General features: G+C 54.4%; 1 long non-coding RNA gene across 1 annotated transcript; it reads right to left on the reverse strand.

Moving 5' to 3' along the window:
- Positions 1–5,146: 5,146 nt before the first annotated feature.
- LOC139185844 (uncharacterized) lies at positions 5,147–12,319 on the reverse strand. Its single transcript, XR_011569423.1, has 2 exons — positions 11,978–12,319; positions 5,147–11,057 (listed from the first exon to the last, which is right to left on the reverse strand). It is a non-coding gene; the product is annotated as an uncharacterized lncRNA (long non-coding RNA).
- Between the last annotated feature and the right edge of the window lie 3,276 nt (positions 12,320–15,595).

The raw sequence follows: 15,595 nt of genomic DNA on the forward strand, positions 1-15,595 counted from the left end.
GCAAACCTGAATGCGCAGTAGCTGTTACCGACTGGATGCGCTCGTCTTGTGCCCCCAGGCCTTTGCTTGGGCTGTTCCCCCGACCCCTGTCCCCGTCCCCGGCCAGGAATTCTCTCCTCCTCCCAACCCGCACCTCCACTTGGAGAAGTCCTTCAGGGTCCACCTCTTCCAGTCCTCCTCCAGGCGCCCTGCAGAGCATCCCATTCTCTCTTGGAGCAACTCTGAGAGTTCTTTGCCCCAGTATTCTTTCTCCTCTGAAGATAGTTTACACATTCCTTGCTTATAAAAACAGCCTGCACCCACCCAGTGCAAAGCTTTCTCATGGTTCCATCCTGTCTTTGCACCATCCCCCGGGGATTGGGCACCGCGTCACCATGCTGCCGATAAGGAAGTGGGTTCAGGAAGGAAAGTGAGTCATCCAAGATCTCCTCCAATCAGGACTTCCAACTCAGGGCCTCACAGTCATTGCCATGAGCAGTCATGGGCATCTGCTCCTGCCCTGTGGCGGGCAGGTGCCCTCAGAATAAAGGTTGGTCCAAACAGCCCCTTTTGTACAGGACTTGGGGCTCTTCTCCCAGTCTAGGAGCCCATCAGGGCCAACTTTCCAACCTCTGAGCTTTTTCCCCTCCAACAAGGGACCCCCCCCCCCCGCCAGGCCTCACCTCCAGCTCTGAAGTGGGGTGGGGTGGTGGTGGGGAAGGAGAGCACCATTGCTGGGCAGCAGCCTGGAAAGGATTCAGACCTTTCTGAGAGAGGGGAAGGGGCCTTTTCCTGGGAGCCAGAGGTGGAACAGTGGCGATGGCCTCCACCTCTCCACTCTGCAAGACCAACCTCTCAGCTTTGCTGCTGTTTCTCTCCTTCAAAACCTCCTTACTTGGGACTTCCCTGGCGGTCCAGTGGCTACAACTCAGAGCTCCCAATGCAGGAGGCCTGACCATCCCTGGTCAGGGAACTATTATTAATAGATCTCACATGCCGCAAGAAAAACAAAAAAAACTTCACAAACTTACTCACCTTTTCTCTCCTGCATTCACCCATCCTAAATCATTTATTCATCAATTACTTAGCTAACTCATGCACTTGCTTACTGCCTGGTGAATCACGGCTTCCCTGCCTACCAGCTGTGTCTCAGTTTCCCCATCTGTGAAATGGGGGTAATAATAATACCCACCTCAAAGGATCGTGCTGACATAGCAGCCGGTGTCTAGCAGGCACTTTACAAGTATCTGCTCTTAGGATGATTTTTCATTGACAGCATTTTCTAAGCACCAATTCTGTGCCTCATGTCACATGGTGACCAAGGTTAAGAAGCTCTGTTTAGAGGGAGAGGCAGACAAGACCAAGGGGGACGCCCACATGGCCTTGCCTATTCTGTGTCTGGATGTCTTGCCTTAGTTCCCTGGCACATCAGGGGAGCGGGAAGAGCACAAGCCGACCCTCTATTTGCTAACTCTGTGCTCTTGGGTGGCAGATTGAACCCCTTCTGACCTAATTCTTTTTTAATTAATTAATTTTTATTTTTTGGCTGTGCCACGAGGCATGTGGTATCTTAGTTCCCCCACATTAGAAGCACCGAGTCTTAACCACTGAGTTGCCAGGGAATTCCCCGTGACCTCAGTTTTTCTATCTGTAAAGAGACCCAGCAGTAAGAATCTGGGGAGGAGGAAATGAGCTCATGTGTGACCCTCCTGGGGCTCACAGTAGTCCGCTTCCAACAATGGCAGCAAGTACTGTTTCTGGTGTCTGGTGGGACTCGAGGCTCCCCAGGGTGCTGTGGAATCCCTGGGGGCTGAGACCCAGTTTCTTCCCCTTTCCTCCTCTTGCTCCCCCACCCTGGGTCCACCTACTGTCTCTCACCTCCACTCGGATGTTCATGCAGTTCCTCCCTCCTGAAATATCCTCTCTCCTGTCTCCTAGAGCTCTGATTGCAGTTCTTCGCGGCTTCCGGCCCCATGTAGCATGGCTTGCAAAGCAAATCTGGGGGAAGACCCACACCCTCCATTCACCTCCAGACTTACTTCCTGCTGCAGCCACGCCTCCAGGAGCCCACCTACTGGAGGGGCCGGTTGGGCTGGCTGCAGCCTCACCAAACTAGCTGGCGGTTGGGGCGTTATTGAGCTCCTGTGCCCTGAGGCTAAGCCCGTAGGGCCATCTCAGCGTCTCCCGCCCACCAGCTCCCAAGGCCCAGAGAACACTCCCTAGAGAGATGGTCCTGTTACACCCACTCACAGCATCCTGGATTGCTTCTTCCCAGCGCTAAGCACAATGGTGATGCATTTGTTTTTTGGTGGATGTGTTTTTCAATACGTGGCTCCTTTGCCAGCCTGTACATGCCACATAGGGTGGGCCCTGCCCCCCGTCCCAGTACCCAGGCCACACGTGGTACGTAGAGGATACTCACTGTACAGCTGTGGATGGATAGATGGATGCATAGATGGTTAGGTGGGTACATGGATGCGTGGATGGATGAGTGGATAGATAGAAGGATCAACAGTGTGAGCAGATAGGGAAAGTGGCTGCCTTAGCCACTTAGTCCAATTCATGCTGCTATAACAGAATATCGCAGGCTGCTGGAGGGGGTGGGGTGGCTTTGAACAAAAGACCTTTTTCTCACAGTTCTGGAGGTTGAAAAGTCCAGGATCAAGGTGCTGCCAGATTCAGTGTCTGGTAAGAGCCCACTTCCTGGTTCGGCCATCTTTTTGGTATAACCTCACAAGGTGGATGGTATCATCAACACAATGGACATGAGCTTGAACACCCTCCGGGAGATGGTGAAGGACAGGGAAGCCTGGTGTGCTGCAGTCCATGGGGTCACAGAGAGTCGGACACTGAACCACAATACAAGGTAGAAGAGAGAAGGGAAGGATCTCCCGGGGGCCTCTTTTAAAGGGCAGTATCCCATTCTTGAGGGCTTCACGCTGGAAGACCTCATCACCTCCCAAAGGCCCCACCTCTAAATACCCTCACACTGGGGGGTTAGGTTTCAGCACATCAATTTTGGGGGATCCAAACATTCTGTTAGCTACGGCCTTCACTCTTTCATACAGATGAAGAGAGGACAGGAGAACAAGTGTCAGGAACTCTCAAGGTGAATCCCAGCTCTGCAGGTCTGGGCAAGCTTTGTCCCCTGCCCGGGCTGTTTCCTCACCTGTGCCGTGCCCACCACCATAGTGCCGTGCCCACCACCATAGTGCCAACCTCGAGGAGATGGTGTGGGAATCAGAGCATATGAATTGGAGGGCCCTGAGAGGAGCAGTGTGCTGCCTGAAGCAGGGGCTGACTGCAGTTACTTACTCAAGGACCGCCCACCCCTGTTCCTCACTCCCTTGCTGCCCTGCAGGCGTGGGGACTTGGTCAGCAGCTGGTTCAGGTGACCCACGGTGGGGGCGGGGAAGCCCCTGGGTGGCGTTTCTTTGGGAGACCAGCCTCTGCTTGAGCCTAGATACCACAGAGGCACAGACCGGTCCAGGGTCTGAATGGTTCTGCCACGGGTGAGGCTTCCTCCTCTGCCAAATGGGTGACAAGAGAGGCCCCCAGGGCGGCTCCCAGGAGACAGTAGGGTCATTCTGTGGAGCCCAGGACCCTCCCTGCTTGAGAAACGGCAGCTACGATGATGCTTCTCGTTCCCAGTTCGTATTGATGTTCCATAAAGAAGCTCTCTGGTGGTCCAGTGGCTAAGACTCCGTGTTCCCACTGCAGGCGTCCCGGGTTCGATCCCTGGTCAGAGAACTAGATCCCGCACGCCGCAACTAAAAATTGCACATGCTGCAATGAAGATCGAAGATCCTGAGTGCCGCAACTCAGCCACCTCAGGATCCAGCCAAGAAAACAAATAGTAAAAAGAAGAAGTAGGTCCCAGTTAGTCGTTTTTGAAAACACCTCCCTGAGAGGTGAGATTCTGCGACTCTGCGGGCATGGCTGATGGGGTCGTCAGCCAGCCTCCTCCAGTGAGGTTTACTCTGCTCCTACCCTCGGTCTCAGTCAGACTCCCGTCCCTTCCACTTACTCTCCCTTAGTTCTGTCTTAAGTGTCCTCTGACTTCCATGAGCTTCTTGGGCTCAGCCTGCGGCCACGCTCAGGCCTCAGCCTGGGACCAGGACTGGGGCTCAGTCTGTGCTTAGAGTCAGGGCTCAGCCTGTGGCTGACACCGGGGCTCAGTCTGGGACTAGGATCAGAGCACGCACCGGAGCTGAACGTAGGCTCTGCCCTTAAGCAGTATTGAGTCCAGTTGGTGACCTGGACTGGATCTCAGTGAGTGCCAAGGTTGGGCTCTGACTGTGACGAGAACTGCAGACTGCAGTCCTGGAAAGCGACTCTGAGCTGCAGGTTTACTGGAGTGTGTCCACCTGGAAAGAAGTGGGAAGGCAGGACTGGGCAGAGGGAGAAGCTTGCAAGAGAGGCCCCTGCAGGGTTCCCTGGGGCTGTGACGGTCCTTCTGCGTCGTCCCAGTTGGGGCGAGGGAGCTGGGCCTTTGCAGCTCCCCAACAGTCAGACACTGGACTCCAGCTGCCCCGGGCAGGGGGCATTAACTCCGTGAACCAAGAGCTGCCAATGGTCCCAGCAGCTGGGGTGGGTAATTGACCTGAGGGGGACTCTGGAGCCCCCAGGACCCCTTACAACCAGCTTCGGGGCTCTGGCTCAGACCAGGGTCTCAGCCAGATCCTGAGAATAGAAGACACATGGAGGCTGGACGTCCCCACAGACAGGCTGTCTGTGCCTGGCTTCCAGGACAGGGCCTGGGCTGGGCAGCACAGGCCTCAGCTCACACGTGGAGGAGGAAGAGAAAGTAAGCAGAACCATCTGGTCAGCCTCCCCGAGGCCCAGAGAGGGTCGGCCACCTGCCTGAGGTCACACAGCCACCCAGAGCAGAGCCAGGCCTGGGGCCCAGGGCTTCTGAGACCAGAGCTTATGTTCTCTTGACAACACCAGACTGTGAGCCTGTTAGAAAGCAAAGGCTGGGGATGGGAGGAGGAGAGGTTCTCCACCCCATTCTTAGTCTGCCAACTCTGCTGCCTCTGGCTGGCCCACCAGTACCCATGCCCAGGGGAGGGAGTGGCATCTTGCGGGCCGGTGGCCCTTCTTGGGTAATGAGGCCCAGCCAGCGGTTTACAGGCCTTACAACGTGAATAATTTATTTGAAACCAAGTCTGGGAACACTGGATGATTTATTTAACAGGGGCTGCTGCTGGGGAGAGGGGAGGGCGACTTTGAACTACAAGAGGAAAGTGGTGCCTTGTGGATGGATTTAGAGAGGCCGATAGACCTGGATGGGGCTTCCCAGGTGGTAGTAGTGGTAAAGAACCCACCTGCCAAAGCAGGAGACATAAGAGACACAGGTTTGACCCGTAGGTCAATCCCCTGGAGGGTGGCATGGCAACCCACTCCTGTATTCTTGCCTGGAGAAGCCCATGGACAGAGGAGCCTGGAGGCCTACAGTCCATGCGGTCACAAAGAGTCAGACACGACTGAAGCAGCTTAGCACATGCCCATGTAGACCGGGTTCCAGTTCTAGTTCTGCCTCCTGCCAGCTGTGACTTCACCTCTACGTGCTTCAGTTTCCTCAGTTGTAAAACAGGGATAATAGAGTTGTTAGAAGGATAAAATGAGGCAGAATTTGGAGAATGCGTCAAATCATGTCTGGCTCACAGTAGGTGCTAGTAGGTGACCGAATAAAGGAAAGCTTATACATAACAGGAACTCAATTGACCATCTGCTCTATGCTGAGCCTTATGCCCAAAACATTACAGGCACTATTCCTACATTACAGATGAGAAAGTAGGAGCTCAGATAGGTTAAGTAACCTGCTCAAGCTCACACAGCTAGTCCTGGAAAAGCAGGGATTTGAACCCATAGGGCCTTCACACTTAACCACATTCCCATATCGAGGACCTGGCACACAGCTGGTGTTCAGTGAATGACCAACTCTTATTTTACTGAAACTTGTCCTTTCTCCCCTCACCTGCTATTAAATTTGATTCTAATAACCAATCTAACAGGTGGTCAGGAAGATCGTGGTCCCCGTTTCTCAGATGAGACGGCTGAGGCTCAGAGAGAGAGGTGAATCTTTCTCAGGGCCCCACAGTCCCAGATGGAACCCAGGTCTCTCCAGACCTTGCAGCCGCTGTCACAACTGTGATGTAACCGTTCAGCTGCGGGTGTGCCCGCTCGCCCCTGGGCAGCAATTCTGGGGGCAGAGCCTATGTCTTGGTTTCGCTTGATTCACAGAAGGTCCTCATTAAACATGAGACAAAGGGGACTTCCCTGGTGGTCCGGTGGCTAAGACTCTGTGGTCCCAACGCGGGGCTCCCTGGTTTGATCCCTGGTCTGGGAAGATTCCATATGCCACAGCTAAGATCCAGCACAGCCAAATAAATAAATAAAATATTAAAAAATAAAGCAATGATTTATATATATACATATAAACCCCAGGCAGTAGATGAGCTTTCTCCTTCCATCCTTGCATTGCCGTGCCCTGCCCCCGTAAGACACGCTGGAACACCCCCACTCATGCACTCCCATGGGGTAAGGAGGGGGTGGGGGGTGTAGCTGGGGCTGGGGGACATCGCGGCTCCCCGAGCTACCTGCCCACTTGCTATGAACCACCCTGGCTCTTCCGAAGGGTGTGGTCCTTGGCCTCCCACAAGGGGCAGCACTTCACCCATCTCAGATTCCCGGGTCCTTGCCAAGGCATGTGGGGAGAGGGCGTGTGCCCTCTCCACACTGACCTGGATGTCGGCACCGCCTGGATGTGAGCAAGGGGATGTAGCTGTTCAGCCCAGAGTGTCAGCCTGTGGCCACAGGGCTCTGTGTGTGTGTGTGAATGAATGGGAGTGCGTGTGTCTGTTATGTGTGAGTGGCATGTTTGTATAATAGGTGTGCATTGAGGATATTTCTGAATCTTGTGTCCATCTGTAGTTATTTGCAGGGGGTGTGTATGTTCCATGCAGCTGTCTGTACATAGTTGAGCTTCAGATCTGGAAGGATCAGATGTACGTGTGTGAGCACCCGTGTATGAGCATGAGCGTGTTCGTGTATGTATTGGGGTGCTCTGGGTGGCATTGTGGGGACGTCTGCATACGTCTATCCAGGCAGGTGTAGGTCTGTGTGAGTGAATCTGTGAGCCTGTGGAATCTTGAATGTGTCCAGGTATTTGCATATCTGTGGGATGTGTGTGTGTATATGTGTATTTGGTGTGTGATGTGTGCAGACACACAGGAGTATACAGAGAGAGCCCCAAGCTTTGGAGTGGGGAGTCTTTGTTGCAGGTCCAACTCTGCCCTGTGACCTCAGCTAGACCGCACCCCATCTAAATAGCTGGCAACCGGAGCTTGGTTATTTATGAGGCCTCGACTCGGGGCTCCTGGCCCAGAAGAGGCAGCTGGAAGTGCGCTCTAATGGTGTTGTGGGCAGGTTTTGTTACAGGTTATTAAAATCCTGTTAGCATTATTTTGGGCTTGGATATGCTCTTTCCATCCGACTGAAAAGGAAATGGATTTCCTGTTTCTGTGTCTCTATTTGTTATTCATTCTTTGTTTTCATAAAAATTTAAAAGATTGCACTATTTAGACTCAACTCGAGAGACCAATCACTTTTCCAAAAAGTGTGATTCTGCCACTCCCTTCCCTGCAGCCGGAGCCATCCTTCGACCCATCCAAATGCCCAGCTGTCCTGGGATCGCTCCCTGGTGGCCTCCAGCCCTCCGAATGTGCCCCATCCTCCCGGTCACCTCTGGGCCACCCTTGCTCTCTGCACTCCTGCCACACTGCTCGCTGGCCCCTCCTGAAACCTGCCAGCCTCCAGGCCTCTGCCCATGGACCCCCTCTCCCCTCAGGGTGCCAGGAGATGTGGGAGGTGGTGCTCAGAAACCTCCCCCACACCAGGTTTCCGCAGGAAGGGTGGGGTGGGCACTGGCCGGTACTCCTCTAGTTTGAGAGCTCCTCTGACTTGGGGAGCTCTGCTCCGTTCCCCTCCCCTAGGTGGGGCTGCAGCGCTGGCCTGGATTGGTGTTGCCTCTGATAGTGGTGTGACCTTGGCAGCTCCCCTTCTCCCCGTGGGAGCAGGGGATGCGCACAGAATGAGACAGGATGTGCTCGCAGTACTCCTCACCCACAGTCCCTTAACCTCTGTCCTCACCTGCCTATCCCCCCAAATGCTCCCCCATCCTTACAAACCGGCGGCTGGAGGATGAGACAGCCCTGAGACAGTGAGCCACTGGACTTGGGCCAGGCCCTGGCAGTATCCCCAGAGCCTGCCTCTGAGCAGTGGGGTGGGTCCAGTCCCCCTTTGAGAAGGGGGTGGCAGCTGGCAGCTGGTGGGCGAGGGAAGTCTGGCCTATCTTGGAGCGCCCTCTAGTGTCTGCAGGGGGGGCCTGCAGCCCATCCTTCAGGGTGGAGAGAGGACTGGGTTTGTCTGGACCACCTTCCCTGAGGCATCTTGCCAGCCTCTGTCTCCACCCTCATCCATTCATCACTGGGGGTTCACTAGGCTGGGGTTCGGGCACCTCCTCCCTCTTTCTCAGCCCCAGCAAATATCACATTCTGTTGTTCCTGCTGCTCAAATGCCCACCCCCATCTCTGTCCTCTACCTTCCTCTCTCCTAATTCAGACCCCCTGGCCTTCCCCTGGAATACCTCTGCTCCTGCCCTTCTGCAGGGCACCTTCCTCACGCCTCCCAGAGGGCACTCTGCCACATACAAACCTGATCGCGTCACCCCTCTGCTTTAACCCCTTCTGTGGCTCCCCAGTGCCCCCAGGACAAAGCCCAGCTTCCTTGGCACCTTTCAAGTTCTGTGTGAACCATCCTCTGCTGATGAGACAGCCTCTGATCACAGCCGTTCAGGCAGTGTTTCAGCTGTCTGCCGTCCCGCAGGTACGCAGGTACAACGGCACGATGCCTTCTCCCACACCTGACCTCTGCCCACGCTGGGTCTCCCCCCAGATATGCTTTCTGCCTCCTCTCTCACCAGAAATCTCCCACCTCCTCTAGCAAGCTGCCCTCCAACAGCTGGCCTCTATGTCCCGGGGCTCCCACCAGGCTCTGAGCTACTGCCTCCCAGCACTCTCTGGGCATCTGTCTTTCTACTACAGCTGAGTTCCCCAAGGGCAAAGGCCGACTGGCTCTCACTTGTGTATTTACCACCTACTACACGCTCTTCCTCAGGAGGGCATAGACATCTTGGAGCAGGGCATGGCCGCTCAACGCTGGGGCTCTGAGTGAAGCTGTGGGGTGCGCCTGACCAGACCTGGGGGGAGACCGAGGCTGCTCTGAGGCGGTGATGTCAGAACTGGGTCTTAAAAGAATCAGCCAGGTGTCAGCACACCATTCAACCCGGGTGGGCTTTCCAGGGAGCAGATCCCGGGAGCAAAGACTAATCAGCCAAAAACCAGCTGGGGAGTGTGAGTGAGTGTCTATGTGTGTTCAACTGGGGGTCAGGGAAGGGGGCAGGTGGAGCTGGTGGTGAAGGTCCTCCTCTGGGGAGGGAAGCAGGCAGCTGCCTGTCAAGGATTCGGGCATCCTGTCCAGGAATTTAAACTTGGCCAGGGGGTAAATGGAGCCAAGGACTTGGGATTTGGAAAAGTCCCGCTGGTGGCTGGTGGCGAACCCAGGAACCTTCTGGGTGCCGTTCTGGGAATTTGTGGGGATACGTTCCGTTGTCGTGATGACTGGGGGCCCCACTAGCATTTGGTGGGTGGGCCCTGGATGCCAGCCACCCTGTGATGTGCAGGACTGTCCCCATCTTGGAGGATGTCCCGCAAGACTGTGACTTTCGAGTGTCTGGCCAGACATTCACGTGGAGGAAAAATATCTGTTTGTAAGTGTCTGAGCCCAGGACCCAGGTATAGCTTGCACTGAAATAAGAGCACTTTTGCAGGAATGCTCAGAGTTTTAACATATACTGAATTTGCTAGAAACACAACTTTCATGTAAATTGAAGAAAGACTGCTCTTTATTTTGTTCAGAACCTTACCCAGAGTTGTCACCATTTGGGAAAGTTACCTACTTAATGTCAACAGTACTTGTGGTATTTGAGTTGCTAATACATCATACTACATAGGTCTGCAAGTTGGGGCTGTTGCACGCAGGGGGGTTCTGCATGTAGGCGCAAGCTTCTCATTATTTTATCACGTCTTCCAGTGTAAATCAATTAAGAGTATTTACAACTAGAAAGATCTATCATCTTAAATTTAACCGACGCTCATTCTGTTCTTAACATGTGCCAAGCACTGTTCTAAATGCTTCATGAATAATTACTTATTTAATTCTGATAACAACTCTATGCAGTCAAGTGCTGCATAAAGGAAAAAAAAAAAACAAAACTTTTTTGACTGGGGAGCTAACTGAGCACAGAGAAGTTTTAAGTAACTTACCTAAGGTCACACAGCTGGGAAGTGGAGAAGCCAGGATTTGAACCAGTGTCTACACTTCACCGCCAGCCTACAAGGGCTCCCTCGGATATTTCAGTCAAGGCACTGGGATTGTTTTCTGCTGAGGAACTGCACGCACATGCACGTCATTTCATTTCAGGCTAATAAGGGGTGTTACAAGACATTTGTTATCAAGGGGGAGTTGAAACAAAGTTAAGAACCACAGGTAGAGAGCTTGGGAGAGAAGTGGGCTGCTCAGGATGCTCACCCGAGGAGGGTTGTGTGAGATAGGCAGGGGGCTGGGAGCAGACCCAGACACACCGCAACATTCTGTGGGGGGAAAGGGAGCAAGGAACAGCCAGGCAGGCAGGAGGGAAGCAGGGGAGAGAGTTCCAAGATGGAGGGAGCGGGTGACAGCGAGGAAGGCTTTGGAGAGACCCAGTAAGGCCAGGGCTGAAGGCGGCCCCACACTTGGCCCCAAAGAGACCTGGGTTACCTGAGCAGAGAGCGCCTCCAGCGGAGCTGCGGTCGGAAGTGCACCCAGGGCTGGAGGAAGGAGCCGGAAGCCCTCCGCCTCCCGCTGCCTCCCAGCGTGGGGGCGGGGACGGAGCCGTTCCGAGGGCCGCCGGCATCAGCGAGGCAGTGGGGGGCAGACAGTAACCACGCAGCCCGGGGGAGGGGAGATGTAGTGCCCTGCTGGGGGCGACCAGGGCAGAGGTCACCTTGGAAGAGGCCACCACCCCTCCCCCGCCTGCCCTGGGGGCAGTAGCCCTCTCTTCGCGGAGCTCGGAGGTAGACACTAGTATTGCTCCAGTTTACAGATGGGGAAACTAAGGTTCACAAAAGTAAAGACAGACCTACAAAGTTTTGCCTAGGGGCACAGGGCAGTCAGGATTCAAATGAATGGGGCCTGATGACAAAGTGGGAGCTCAGTTATGTCCAACTCTTTGCGACCCCCATGGGCTGCAGGCCACCAGGCTGCTCTGTCCATGGGATTTCCCAGAAAAGAATACTGGACCGGGTTGCCATTTCCTATTCCAGGGGAACCTTCCTGACCCAGAGATCGAACCCGTATCTCCGAACCTGTATCTGAGGGCAGGCACATTCTTTACCACAGAGCCACTAAAGAAGACACTAAAGTAGGAAGTACCGACCACTAAGTTTTATGGCTACATCTCCCTACTGTTGGTGGGCACCCACCCCAAGACTGGGTGCCTCTGACCAGGGTAAGTAAGTGTAAGTGTTAATTGCTCAGTCGTGCCCGACTCTGCAACCCCATGGACTGCAGCCCACCAGGCTCCTCTGTCCATGGGATTTCTTCAGGCAAGAATGCTGGAGTGGATTGCCATTTCCTTCTCCAGGGGATCTTCCCGACTCAGGGATCGAACCTGGGTCTCCTGAACTGCAGGCAGATTCTTTACTGACTGAGCTACAAGGGACGCTCTCTGAGCAGGGAGCAGGGAGCAGGCAGCCAACAACTCTTTGAGCTGAGTAGAGTGCAAGTAGTCACCCTCCAGTCAGAGGTATGGGAGGGGAAAGGGTCGATGACAGGGTGTCCTCACTTCGAAACCCGCAGACTGATTAGCCGTGGGACCCGGGGCGGCCAGTCTCACCTCTCGGAGTCTCAGTTGTCTCATCCGTAAAATGGGGTCAATGCTGACCTTGCAGTGTCCTTGAGGGGATAAAATTAGGTCATGTTGGCTTCCTTCTCCCTTCCTCAGTCCCACCCCCAAGTTGGGAGGATGGAGGAAGTGGACTCTCCCGAGGGACCATCCTCTCAGAGGGGCTGGCCTACTCCTACCGGATCTTCTCCGGATCCGGGCCGGGGACTGCGTCACGACGGTCGCCCGCGGGTAACCTCGGTCGGCCTACCGCCGGCCGCCCACTCCCAGGCCCTTGCTTCCTGCTTACTCGGGCTCCCCCTGCCGGTGCGTTGAGTTCTCGCATCCCTCCCTCAGCGTCCTCCTCGCCCGCCTCGGTGACCTCCAGACCTCGCAGGACACACCCCATTCTGACCACAAGGTGGCGCGGGGCGGCCACAGGACCCGGGCGTGGGGCAAGGGTGGGGTTGGAATTGTTCAGTCGCTAAGTTGTGTACGACTATGCGACCCCATGGACTGCAGCACGCCAGGCTTCCCAGTCTTTCAGTATCTCCGAGAGTTTGCTCAAACTCATGTCCATTGAGTCGGTGATGCCATCTAACCATCTCATCCTCTGTCACCCCCTTCTCATCCTGCCCTCAATCTTTCCCAGCATCTGGGTCTTTTCCAGTGAGTTGGCTCTTCGCATCAGGTGGACGAAATATTGGAGCTTCAGTTTCAGCATCAGTCCTACCAATGAATATTCAGGACTGATTTCCTTTAGGATTGACTGGTTCGATCTCCTTGCAGTCCAAGGGACTCTCAAGAGTCTTCTCCAACACCACAGTTCAAAAGCACCAATTCATCAGTGCTCACTCAGCTTTCTTTATAGTCCAACTCTCATATTCATACATGACTATTGGAAAATCATCGCTTTGACTAGACGGACCTTTGTCAGCAAAGTAATGTCTCTGCTTTTTAACATGCTGTCTAGGTTGGTCATAGCTTTTCTTCCAAGGAGCAAGTGTCTTGTGATTTTATGTCTGCAGTCACTGTCTACAGTGATTTTGGAGCCCAAGAAAATAAAATCTGCCACTGTTTCTACTTTTTCCCTATCTATTTGACATGAATTGATGGGACCTGATGCCATGATCTTAGTTTTTTGAATGTTGAATTTTAAGTTTTTTCACTCTCTTCTTTTACCCTCATCAACAGGCTCTTTAGTTCCTCTTTGCTTTCTCCCATTAGAATGGTATCATCTGCATTATCTGAGGTTGTTAATATTTATGCCGGCAATCTTTATTCTAGTTTGTGATTCATCCAGCCTGGCATTTCCCGTGATATACTCTGCATGTAAGTTAAATAAGCAGGGTGACAATATACAGCCTTGACATACTCCTTTCCCAATTTTGAACCATTCTGTTGTTCCATGTCCAGTTCTAACTGTTGCTTCTTGATCTGCATACAGGTTTCTCAGGAGGCAGGTAAGGTGGTCTGGTACTCCCATCTCTTTAAGAATCCACACACAGTCAAAGGCTTTAGTGTAGTCAATGAGGCAGAAGTAGGGCTTAGAATGGGAGCTCAGAAAGGCACCCTTCTGACCCCTGAGCTCACTGTAAAAATGTGGGTGTTTGTGTCTGTGTATCCAGAGACCCAGGGGGCTGTGGGAACCTTGGGGTCCTCCTGTTCTCTGCTTGGGGCTGCCTGGATCTCTGAGAAGCAGAATAAAGAGTACTTGCTTCAGCTCATTATCACCGCCATTTTATAGGTGAGGAAACTGAGGCCCAGGAAAGGCATTCACGAGCTGGGGTCACTCTCTAGTCAGTAGTAGAGCTGGGCTCAAACCTGGATCTGTTCAGCTGATGAGACTGTACTTTTCCCAACAGGTGGAGAAGGGCTTCCATGTGGAGCAGGGAGAGGTGAGAGAATTAAAGATGATTTTGGTGGGGAGCTCTAGAAACCGGGGTTTCCCTGGTGGCTCAGATGGTAAAGAATCGGCCTGCAATGCAGGAGACCCAGTTTGATCCCTGGGTCGGGAAGATCCCCCTGGAGGAGGAAATGGCAACCCACTCTAGTACTCTTGCCTGGAGAATCCCATGGACAGGGAAGCCTGGCGAGCTACAATGTATGGAGTCACAAAGAGTCGGACAGGACTGAGCAACTAACACTTCACTTGTAAAAACCAAGAAGCAACCCCCACCCCATAAGGACCAAGCCGGGAGGGTGGAGATGGGGCAGGGATTGGACAAGGGCCCGCCCAGGCCTTCAGTTCCCTCTCTGAGCACTTCCTGGCGCTGAAGGACAGCAGAGCCACTGCTGCCCATGACCTTCGTGACACCCACCGCTCCTTTCCCAGAACCGCTACGGACCATTGCCCATCCCTCCCACGCAGCCTGGAGCTCCATCAATTACTCAGGTCTGTCTCTCCAGACAGTGCCCTCGGGGTGTCAGGGACACATACAGAGCCCAGCAGAGGGCCTGGGAGGCCCGAGTCCATGGTCACTGAATTGGGGCATGAGGGGTGAGTTGGCAGGGGCCAGCTGCTCATTTCAGGAAGTCCTTTCAGTGAGGGGATTCTCCTTTCACTGCAGCTGAGGGCAGTGGAAGAATGGGCTGCGTTTTGATATTGTAGTGCCTTTGAGATGACCTAGATTCCTGGGTCCAGGTCCTCGAAAGAACTCCTCCTTCTTCACGCAAATAGATACTATTCCCCTCTCCAGCCTGGAGCAAGCAAACATCAAGTGCAGCAGGAGACTGTAAGGTTAGACAACAAGAAGGACTTCCCAGCAGTAGCGCAGGGAAAGCTTGCCGTTCAGAGCTGCTGTAATGGGCTGCCTTGGACTGTAAGGAAGCTTCTGGAGTCATAAACAGCAAAGGTGAAGATCTAGGCAAAGGGGAGAAATAGAAGAGACTCAGTTTGTCTGGTGAGGGGGTGGTGAGAATGGGGGCCTTAGCCTGGGGGCTGAGGTGAGAGGGGCTGTGTGTGGCAGTGTGGGAGTGCAGAGAAGGGGTGGGGGGACCAAGGGACTCTGAGAAGGAAGAGCTGCCAGGAGTTGGTGGTGGACTGAATGTGGGGAGGGGGGCTTCAGCGGCAGGGGGAAGGGTGATGGGGAGGGGGTGGGTGCCTTTGTGGGTGGGAGGGAGCCCTGGGAGGGAGCAGGATGGGAGGACCAGGCTGAGTGGTAGGGGCTGTGGCTTCCAGCAGAGGGGAGGTCTGGGAGGGGAGCTTGGCCAGGATGGGGAGGGAGCTGAGAGACGATGGGGAGGAGGGCAGGGTGGGATTGCTGGGAGGATTTGGGAGTAGCTGGATCCTCTGGTGAGAACAGTCCCCAGAACAGAAATGTCTCTGGGAGGCTGAGGCAGCAGGACCTGAGAGGTGGGAGGACAAGGCGGTGGGTGGGGGGGTGCGGTTCAGGAGGGAGAGACGGGTGGGCCCTGAGATGAGGTCAGACCCACGGGGGCTCCTGAGGCCTCATCTGGAGTCTGGGGCCCCGGGCCTGGGGGAGAGGGGTGGCTCAGACCCCTCCTCTAGAACGCTGCTCAAGGTGGAGCTGCCAGGGAGGGCAGGGAAGGGAGGAGGGGGAGGGGGAGGGGGAGGAGGAGGGGCGGGCGGGCGGGGCCGGGCCTCTGTCCACAGCATTAGTGCTGGTT

The sequence above is a fragment of the Bos indicus genome, chromosome 11 (assembly GCF_029378745.1).
Source record: "Bos indicus isolate NIAB-ARS_2022 breed Sahiwal x Tharparkar chromosome 11, NIAB-ARS_B.indTharparkar_mat_pri_1.0, whole genome shotgun sequence".
In the NCBI taxonomy this organism is placed as follows: domain Eukaryota; kingdom Metazoa; phylum Chordata; class Mammalia; order Artiodactyla; family Bovidae; genus Bos; species Bos indicus.